The 10,110-nt window shown below is 47.7% G+C and overlaps 1 long non-coding RNA gene across 1 annotated transcript; it reads right to left on the reverse strand.

Annotated features, from left to right (window-relative positions):
* Window positions 1–7,359: 7,359 nt before the first annotated feature.
* On the reverse strand, window positions 7,360–8,411 carry LOC119810294. The gene is made up of 2 exons (XR_005284731.2): window positions 8,243–8,411; window positions 7,360–7,406 (listed from the first exon to the last, which is right to left on the reverse strand). It is a non-coding gene; the product is annotated as an uncharacterized LOC119810294 (long non-coding RNA).
* Between the last annotated feature and the right edge of the window lie 1,699 nt (window positions 8,412–10,110).

The following is a 10,110-nucleotide window of genomic DNA, read 5'->3' on the forward strand; positions in this document are numbered from 1 at the left end:
ACTTTGCCCTGTAAATTGCTCAATTCAAGGTTGTGCACTAGTTCCTAGGTGCAAATTCCTGGGCACAAATTCCTGGGCCAACCCAGTTGGTGGCTGAGTGAATACACGATGACCTAGGCTTTTGAATTGTTATTTAACTCATATCTCAGATTCTGGGCACAACCAATGATATCTCCTGAGTATTCAGTAAAACTCCTGAGAGAAAAGGGTTCAGTAGTTTTCCCAAACTGCTATTATGCATAGTGCTATCTTTATTAATATTGAAATTTTTAATAAATTTTTGGTGGTTATTAAAATTTTTTATTTTATTTATTTGTATTTTTATTTTTTGAGACAGGGTTTCTCTGTAGCTTTGGAGCCTGTTCTGGAACTAGCTCTTGTAGACCAGGCTGGCCTTGAACTCACAAAGATCCACCTGCCCCCCCCCCCCCCCCCCCACCTCCCCAGTGCTGGGATTAAAGGTGTGCGCCACCACCGCCCAACTTAAATTTTTTTTGTTTTTAGAAAATAATTTAGTACATATATGTACATGGGTACTTGCCTGCCATGTTGCGCAGATAGAGGTCAGAGGACAGTTCTCACTTTGAACTTGTTGAGGTAGGTTCTGCTTCTCTTTGTCTGACATGCTGTATCTTCTAGGTGAGATGACTGGCTTCCAGGCTGTTCTTTCTCTACCTCTCATCTCTCCCATGGGTGCTGGGATTTCAGATGCATGCCAACATTTTACATAGGTTCCAGGGATCTGTTGAGGTGGTCAGCTTTTCTAAGCTAGCTAGTGTCTTCACCCATTGACTCATTTCCTCTGCTCTAATTTGTTTGAATTTAATGTTTTTAAAAAATTTTATTTTCTAAGAAATTATGAGGGCTGAGAGATGGCTCAGAGGTTAAGAGCATTGCCTGCTCTTCCAAAGGTCCTGAGTTCAATTCCCAGCAACCACATGGTGGCTCACAACCATCTGTAATGGGGTCTGGTGCCCTCTTCTGGCCTGCAGGCATACACACAGACAGAATATTATATACATAATAAATAAATAAATATTTTAAAAAAAGAAATTATGAAAATCCTCCTGGCTCAGCCTTCTGCTTGCTGAGATCAGATATGTGGCACTATGCCTGTTATTTTAGACTGAATCTCACTATGTTAACTATATTCGTCTGAAATTTCTGGGTTCAAGTGATCCTACTGCCTGTCTGACCTTTTTTTTTTGGTTTTTCAAGACATGGTTTCTCTGTAGCTTTTGGAGCCTGTCCTGGAAGTAGCTCTTGTAGACCAGGCTGGCCACGAACTCACAGAGATCTGCCTGCCTCTGCCTCCCGAATGCTGGGATTAAAGGCATGTGCCACCACCGGCTCAGCTTGAACTTCTATATTAGCTGGGATTTCAGTAGACTTGCCACCACCCCCAGTGTGAGCCTACCTGTGATTGGGTTTTTGTTTTTTGGGTTTTGTTTGTTTGAGACAGGGTTTCTTTATAGAGCCCATACTGGCCTGGAACACAGCTCCATCTGTGTGCCTCCCAAATGCTGGGTTGAAAGGAGTGTATAACACACCTGGCTTGGTAGTAGGCATCAAAGGAACCTTTAAGGAAGAGAAGCCCAGAAGGTCATCACACAGGAGACAGGAAATAAAGCTAGGGAAATGTGTCCACGGAGTAATGAACATTGTGGGCCTATGCAGACTTCTGCTTTTGATTGGATTATCCCTACCCCACTCCACCCCCCCCAACATTCTATGTCTGTGCTCTGTATTGCTTCCTTCATTGCAGTCAGAATGATGTTGAAGAGACACTAGCACCTTCAGTCTAAGAAGATCTGCTATTGCCAGTGTCTGTTACAATGTACTAGTCCATGAGTATGAGTGTGGGACCAGAAGAGGTTGGGTGTGTGTGTGGCAAGTGGACTATGTAGTATCATAACCCCAGAAGAATTGGCTTTTGCTCATAAAAGGGTGCATCCAGTCTCCGGGGCAGCCCCAACTTCAGGAACTTGCAAATTAATGTGACCTGAGAGGCATGAGCTGTGAGATTAAGGTGGATGCATTGACTAGACAGAAAGGTTTTCCTAGAATGACTGAGATCTTTAGTGGTTCCAAGGTTTTAACTTCCTCAATCCAAACAAGTCCTAGCTTCCTTCTTTAAATGGGACTACTTTAGACAATCACATACTATAATTCCACTGACCCTAAAGGCCTAGTTTGTTGGAATTATCAGAGACTCTTTCTTAGAGTCTTGGCTAGATTAGCTCCCCAAGTTTACTTATTCCCAAAGACTACTCTTTCAAACTCTTACCATTTCCTTACATTCCCTCAGTTCTTTTCTACTTGGCCCCCAAGTTGGATAGAAAGTAGGTTAAAGGCCAGGTATGGTGGTGTGTATCTTTAATCCTAGCACTGAGAAGGCAGAGGCAGGCAAATTTCTATTGAGTTTGAGGCCTGCCTGGTCTGCATTGCAAGTTCCTAGACAACCAAGGTCACATACAGAGACCCTGTCTTAAAATGTAAAATAAAAGGAAAGAAGTAGGAGGAGGAAGATATACCCTTGAATCTCCATTCTGTTTGTTTTCCCTGTTGCTCCCTGTGGTATGACAGGTGTCTGAGAGCCATAGTTAACTTTGCCAAGCATCCTAGGTCTTCTGATTTCTGTCTTAGATTTGTCTTGGGCCTGGGAGTCACTGTCCATAGGTGGAAGCAGAAGGTCTGCCAGACAGGGAGTCAGACTTTTTGGGGGGAGCTATTGTTCAAATAATTAGCCATCAAACAATTTTTGCATTATCCTATGTGTACTTAATTGAGCAGAGGAGAATCTCCATCTGCTTCTTAGCCATAGCCGTCACAGTGCCTTTCTCCATTTCAGTTAAACTGGCCGTACTGAAGTGTCAGACTCAGCTTTTCAGGCTAAGGCCCGGGAGGATATAGCACCGTACTAGACTCTCTCTAAGGAAGATAGGTACCTTTCTTCTTTTTCCTTCTCTCTCCTCCCTCCCTCTCTCTCTCTCTCTCTCTCTCTCTCTCTCTCTCTCTCTCTCTCTCTCTCTCTCTCTCTCTCTCTCTCTCTCTTTTTGGTTTTTGGTTTTTTGAGACAGGGTTTCTCTGTGTACTCTGTGTAGCTTTTAGAGCCCGTCCCGGATCTAGCTCTGTAGACAGGCTGGTCTCAAACTCACTGAGATCCACCTGCCTCTACTAAGTGCTGGGATTAAAGGCGTGCACCACCACTACCCGGCTCTTTATGTTGTTCTTTAACAAGGCACAGCACTCACAAGAGAGAGGCAGGTGGATCTCTGTGAGTTCGAGTCCAGCCTGGTCTACAAGAGCTAATTCTAAGACAGCTAGGACTGTTACACAAAACAAAACAAAAATGAACAGTTTAAAGTAGTTAATATGTTAGTGATGGTTACTGGGACCCTGATGATTATAGTCACTAAAGGCCCCCTCACTCCAGGCTAACTTCCCTGTGCCTATATACCGTATTAAATTCTTGTTTTCCAATCTACTGCAGAATTTTGTCTTAAAACCTTCAAGTCTAGCCAGATACAGAGCAGAGCAGAGGTCAGCCAGTTCATCTAGTGGCATCTCTTCATTTACTTCCCGACTTAAGTACATATCCTTTCAGGGGCTGTCTGGGAGGAAACTTGAGGCAATGGGGGAGGAATATGGATAGTGCTTAGGCTGCCTTCACTTCAGGGTACCTTTTTCTTTGATAGGGGGCTTCTCAGAGTTTATGTGAGCAGAGGAACCTGCTGTCTTAATAAAAAAGGCACCAGCCACCAATCTGTCTATAAAACAACGCCAGATAAACTTGGGGAATATACTATTACTATATCTGCCTTCCTGATTTAGGATCATAGAGGCCCTGGGTAAACTCGTGTTCAGTGAAGAGAAGACATTTCCAGGTAGTGAGTAACCTCAGTTTTTAAACCCACTAAGAAATCCCAACCGGGGCCAGAGAGATGGCTCAGTGATTAAGAGCACTGACTGCTCTTCCAGAGGACCTGGGTTCAGTTCCCAGCACCCACATGGCATCTAACAACTGTCTGTAGCTCCAAGATCTGATACCCTCACACAGACATATATGTAGGCAAGACACCAATGCACATAAAAATAAATAATAAATAATAGAAATTCCAACTTTCCAATAAAAAACACTGTAGTATATGCCACTGAAGATGGCTAGCTAGCTAGAGATGATAGTTTTTTCTTTGAGGTTTGCAATGTAGGGACTTTGCATTTAATTGAGCAGGAGAGGAGTGTTGTAACATTGAAAAAGGAATAAAAAGTGAAGGACTCATTTTAAGTTTTTCTCTGTAGCTTTGGGGCCTTTCCCAGAACTAGCTCTTGTAGACCAGGCTGGCCTCGAACTCACAGAGATCCACCTGCCTCTGCCTCCCGAGTGCTGGGATTAAAGGTGTGCCACCACTACCCGGCCACTAGCTCACATTTTTGAAGCAGTTAGAATGAGCTAATCACATCTGTGTTACAAGTGCTCACATTTGCATTACTAGCTCTGAGGACTCAGGAGGCTTGGGTAGGATCATCATGGATTTTAGGCCAGCAGGGCTATGTGAAACCCTTTCTCAAAAAATAAAAAATAAGGTGTGTTGTGGGGAGGGTAGGGACTTGAGAGACAGCTCAGTCAAGTTTTTGTCCCACAAGAATGAAGCCAAGTTCAATTTCCTGCACCCATGGAAATCAACATGGGTGGCATAAGCTTTTAATGCCAGCAATGGGGAAGAGAAGGTAGGCCAGAGACACTGGTGTGTGAAGGAGTTCCTTTTTCTGAATGAGGGTTTGTACATCATGTCCATGAAGTAGATGGAGGGTAACAGTTTTAAAATATATGTTTTGAAGACCCATGTCTACATGTGGCTTGGAGACAAATCTTGTTTTTCTAGAACTACTTGGTGACAAAAGTGCTGTTAGAATTAGAATCCTCTCTGGGAGCAGGCAGGGTTTCTCTCTACAGGGCCTAACTTGGATGGTACCCTGCCTGAGTGTATGCAGAGACAGCGCATGGGGGAGTGAACAGATTCAGGATTTGGACTTAGATAAACTTGCCGTGGCTACTTCCTGTAGGCAAGTCCCTCTAACCGAGACCTCAGTTTGCTCATCTATAATTAAAGATAATGGTGTCTAACTCAGAAAACTTCTAGGGTATTTCACACAAACACATCCCAAAGTGGTTTTCCAAAGAGGATACTCACCCAGATCATTCAATTCACTACTAGAGGAGTGCGAAACTGGTAGCATCTTTGGTACATTCAGGGGTTAATGTCCACAGAGTACTCAGTCAGAAAGTCATTGGGTCCCTTGGGGGGGGGCCCTTGACTGCATTGAATACTGAGACCCCTCAGGTGAATTAGATAAGGTGGTTGTCTTTTCAAAGACCTCAGTCTGCAGGGTGTTCAGAAGGGTGTGAATATCAGCCATTTCTTTCTCCACAATGAAGGTGGAGAGATGTCTCATTGATAAGAGCACTTTCTGTACAAGCAGGAGGACATGAATAAAATTTCCCATCCCCCATGTAAAAAGTCCAGTATGGCAAACCTTTAATCCCAGTTCTAGGACAGTCAGGGCTACACAGAGTACAAACAAAAGTCCAGTATGGTATGGTGTGGGGTTTTTTTTTTTGTTTGTTTGTAGCTTTGGAGCATGTCCTGGAACTCGCTCTATAGACCAGCCTGGCCTCGAACTCTTGGAAATCTGTCTCTGCCTCCCGAATGCTGGGATTAAAAGTGTGTGCCACCCATGCCCAGCTCCTAGTAAGGTTTTAACATGCCTATCTGTAATCCAAGAGCTGGGGACTGGGGCCGGGGGGTGGCAGGAGAATCACTGGGGCTTGCTGGCCACCAACCTAGCTCTAGATTCAGGAAAAACTGCCTCAACAGAATAAGGCAGAGGTTGATAGTAGGACACTTGACATCCTTCAAATATGCACTGGCATATTTGGTTGCATACAGCACACATACACATAGGTGTGCATGCTTGTGCATGTGTGTACATACTAACTACAGTATGGCGAGCCGGGCGGCGGTGGCGCACGCCTTTAATCCCAGCACTCGGGAGGCAGAGGCAGGCGGATCTCTGTGAGTTCGAGACCAGCCTGGTCTACAAGAGCTAGTTCCAGGACAGGCTCCAAAGCTACAGAGAAACCCTGTCTCGAAAAACAAACAAACAAAAAAAAAAAAACAGTATGGCACTTGCAGTCCAGTATAACAGTCAAATGCCTTGGCTTCTGGCCTCCACTGATATTCAGGATCTTACCAGGCAATAATGGTATTGATCATCATACCAGGAAAAGAACTATAATCCTTAGAGGAGCCTGCCCCACACATAAGGATGGACTAAATGGGAGCCAACATAAATGGGACTTAGCTTTTCTGAGTAGTGTTCTCTCTGTAATACCACACTGTGTTTCAACCCATTAACGCACTCTTCAGCCAAAAGTTGATCTTCATCCTAGGAAGAATGAACGCTGACTTCCATGGTTGTCGGCCTCACACTGAACCCATTGTTCTCATCACCTGGTCTTTCCCCGCCACTTGGTTCTCTCCAGTTACCACTCACGTTCCAGCCCCCGTAAACAAGGAGGAATGACCACCGCCCTTCCCACATTGGTACTTCTTCCTGCCTGCTCTGGCGCCCTCAATGACAGCTTTCCACATGGACTCTGAGTAAGGAAAGAATCTTTACATTATTTCCCTCATTTTCCTGGGAACTGAAGCCCTGAAACTAGGAAGAGATTTTCTTGAGCATAACACTACCAATCAACTGGCTATGGTGACCCTCTCTCAAAGGCCACTGACTATCTCTTCTATTACCTACGCTGAACCAGTTATCTACTCTCTTGAGATTTTCTCAAATACTTTTTTTTTTTTTTGACACAGGGTTTCTCTGTAGCTTTGGATCCCGTCCTGAAACTCACTCTGTAGCCCTGACTGGTCTCGAACTCAGAGGTTCGGCTGCCTCTTCTCCAGAGTGCTGGGATAAAGGCGTGTGCCACCACCACCCAGCTAAATATGGTAGCCTAAGATGGCTTTGGACTCAAGGTCTTCTTTCCTTTGCCTCCCAATTGATTCAAGTACAGCTGTTTGTCATCATACCAAGCTTGGTAAAGTTCTTGTGAGGAACTCATGTTATTGGAAGTTGTCTAACTGGCAGAGGATCCTTTCCTGTCCATATACTACTCCCTTTCTTCAATGACTTCCAAAACACATGTTTCTTGGGGCTGGGCTGTAGCTCATTTGGAAGAGTGCTTGCCTAGCATGCATGAAGCCCTGGGTTTGATTTCCAGCACCATAGGAAAACCAATGGTGTACTTAGCTGTAGTCCATGTACTTAGGGAGGTTGAGGCAGTAGAAGTTAATGTCATCTGCTATGACTTTGGGATCAGTCTGGGCTCCACGAGATCCTGTCTGCAAAACAAAACAGAAAAAGGAAACAACAATAAAAATAGTTCTTGCTCATACTGCTGTGCCATGGTTCTGCTCAGCTCTTGAACACATAGTGATACATAGCAAGTGAGACAGGTAAGGAGTTTCAACCGAGTTTCAACTGAGGGCGGTTGAAAGTGAGGAGAGTTTTCTGGATTGCTTGGTGAGGAGGAGGAGGATAATTTGCCTTTGCTTTCCCCAATCTATGTCCCTACCCAAGGTATATCTCTGAAGCCTGTAAACCCACATTACAGCCTCTGTGCTGCCTTTGTTGCCTGTTGGCACCCGTTTTGTTCAGTCTACTCTCAGAATCTGTTCAGCTGCTAGCTAGACGGTATTTCCCATGTTGGAGTGACTGGATCGACAGACAGACAGTCAGAAAGACAGACAGAAACACACACACACACACACACACACACACACACACACACACATACCCTTGCCTTACCTCCTGCAGCACCTAACTGGACCTGAAGCGTTTGGAGGGTATCGAGAACATCTCAGCCAATTTACAATTGCACTCTGTAGCAAATACAGTGAAATGTCTGATTTATCTCTCACTAGATACTCAGTTTTCCCGGCTTACAGATTTCATAGCTGAAAGGCACCTAACAATGTAGGCTGGACACACAGTTAAATCAGTCTGTAGCTGCCTGCCTCCAATCCAAGTACTAACCAGGACGGACTGTGCTTCGCTCCTGAGATCTGACGCGTCTAGGTGGTAAAATCACAAACTGCTACACGCTTCTCCTGACTCCACTCCAAATGGATTGTGTGTGTGAAGGAAATTGGGGCCGGGTAGTTAACGATGCACCTACTTTGACTTCCACGCGGCGGAACTCGTAATCCCAAAAGGCCTAGTCCGAAGTCCTCGAAAAATTCCAGGTGGCTGTGTGGGAGATGTAAGAGCCTCTGCTTCGGATGCGACTCCAACTCGTGGCTAGTTTAATTTATTTATTTTTATTTTTGTGGAAGCAGGGGGGCGATCAATGAAGGGGAAGGGGCGGGGAGAGGGAGGAGGTGGACCCAGAGTGCTGACGTATGCAAGGGCGAGCCAATGGGTAGTGGGGGGCGTTCCCTCCCATTCAGGACTCCTCGCCTGGTTCCGAAGGTATGTTAAACAGCTGCTTTTAATTTGGTCTCCCCAATTTCGGTCTTTTGGGGGACTAGTTCCTTTGCTGCTTGCTTTGGCTGGCCTAATGCTGTGTAGGTGCCGTGGTCCCCAAGACCGAGTTGCGTGGAGGCTCGGAGTCCCGCGGCCGAGGTAGGCTAGAGGCAGGCCAGGAAGAAGAGCGCTTGGCGCCGCCCGCTCATAGTGTGTTTCTAAGCCGGACTGGAGCCGTGGGGAGGGGGTCCAGCCTGGCCTGGGGTCGCCCTTCCGCCGGCCGGCCGGCCGCACCGCCCAGTTCATTTGACCAAGCAGTCGGTTTCGGTAGGTTTCGGCAGCGCATTGGTGAATGGGCCGACAGGAGACCAACTGCTCTTGTAATGCTTTAAAAATATTTTAAAAGAAAAAAAATCTCATATAGAAAAAAATGAGGTATTTCTATACAGCGAATGGAACTGGGCCCGGGCTGCGGCGCGCGGGCTCGGCAGGGGGCGGCGGCCGCAGCCTGGTGGGTCGGGCCCACCGAGCTCGCGGTGTCCGGAGTTGGTTGACCGCTGGAGTTTAGAGCAAGCCGTGGCCGGCGTTCCTTCTCCGCTAACCAGGGTGGGCGAGTGCAGTAGCCACCCCAAGGGTTTGTTTCTGTCGGCAAACTTGGTGGGGTCGGTGGGCGAGCTCTGGGGAGGCGCGGGCACCATGGGCCCGCGGTTGTTAAGGACTCTGGGGGCGGGAGCAATGCTGTATTTGCGGGAGGAGATTGGGGGCGGGAGAGGTTCTGGCCACTAACCCCGGGAGCCGCCGGTGTCTCCGAACTCCTGAACCGTGGCAATCTAGCAAGTATTCGGCGCCAGAGCCAGATAGGCTGCGATCCGGCGGGGAGCACTGGCTGAGTGTCGAAAAGCTCCAGGAACTCGGCGAATTCAATTCGCGGCCCCAGCTGATCCCCTTGCAAACATGGAGCTGCCTCCTTCCCCGCCCACCTCACGGTGGCGGCGACTGCTCCCCCCCTCCCCGCGTAGTGTGCTGCCTGGGCTCCTCTTTCCGCGAGGTGCCGCTGCGTGCCACAGGGCTGCGTACGGGGTGGGGGCAGTCGTGCGCGCACGCGCGCGCGCGGTCGCTCACGAGGGGGTGGCCTGAAAGGGGCAGTGAAGGTCGGAAACTGGGAAAAGAGACTCCACGCTTGGAATAGGGAAAAGGAAATGCATCAGCGGGCGGGGAGGGGCGCGCCTGTCAGCCGGATGGCGGCTGCGGGCCGAGAGGCGGGGCGCCAGCGCAAAGTGCAGGCAGTGGCGGTGTAGCGAGGGGAGGGGAGGCTCAGAGGCTGGCAGAGTGACCACCGCTGCCTCTACTGCCTGGCCTAAACTGTTTACTATGTCCTGCGGGGAGCTTGTGCAACCGGCCTACTGGGGACCCGAGAGGGGCGGGGCCATTTCCTCTTCTACCCACTTCAGGCTCTCCAGAGGCCCCGCCTTCTCTTGTCTTCCACTGGTTGGGTGCGAGTCCCTTTTTTCCTTCTTGTGTATGGATTGGATGACATTCTCTAGAGCTCCGCCTATTGGGAGGCTGGACTGGAGTTTAAGT

This window comes from Arvicola amphibius, chromosome 3 (assembly GCF_903992535.2).
Source record: "Arvicola amphibius chromosome 3, mArvAmp1.2, whole genome shotgun sequence".
Classification (NCBI taxonomy): Eukaryota; Metazoa; Chordata; class Mammalia; order Rodentia; family Cricetidae; genus Arvicola; species Arvicola amphibius.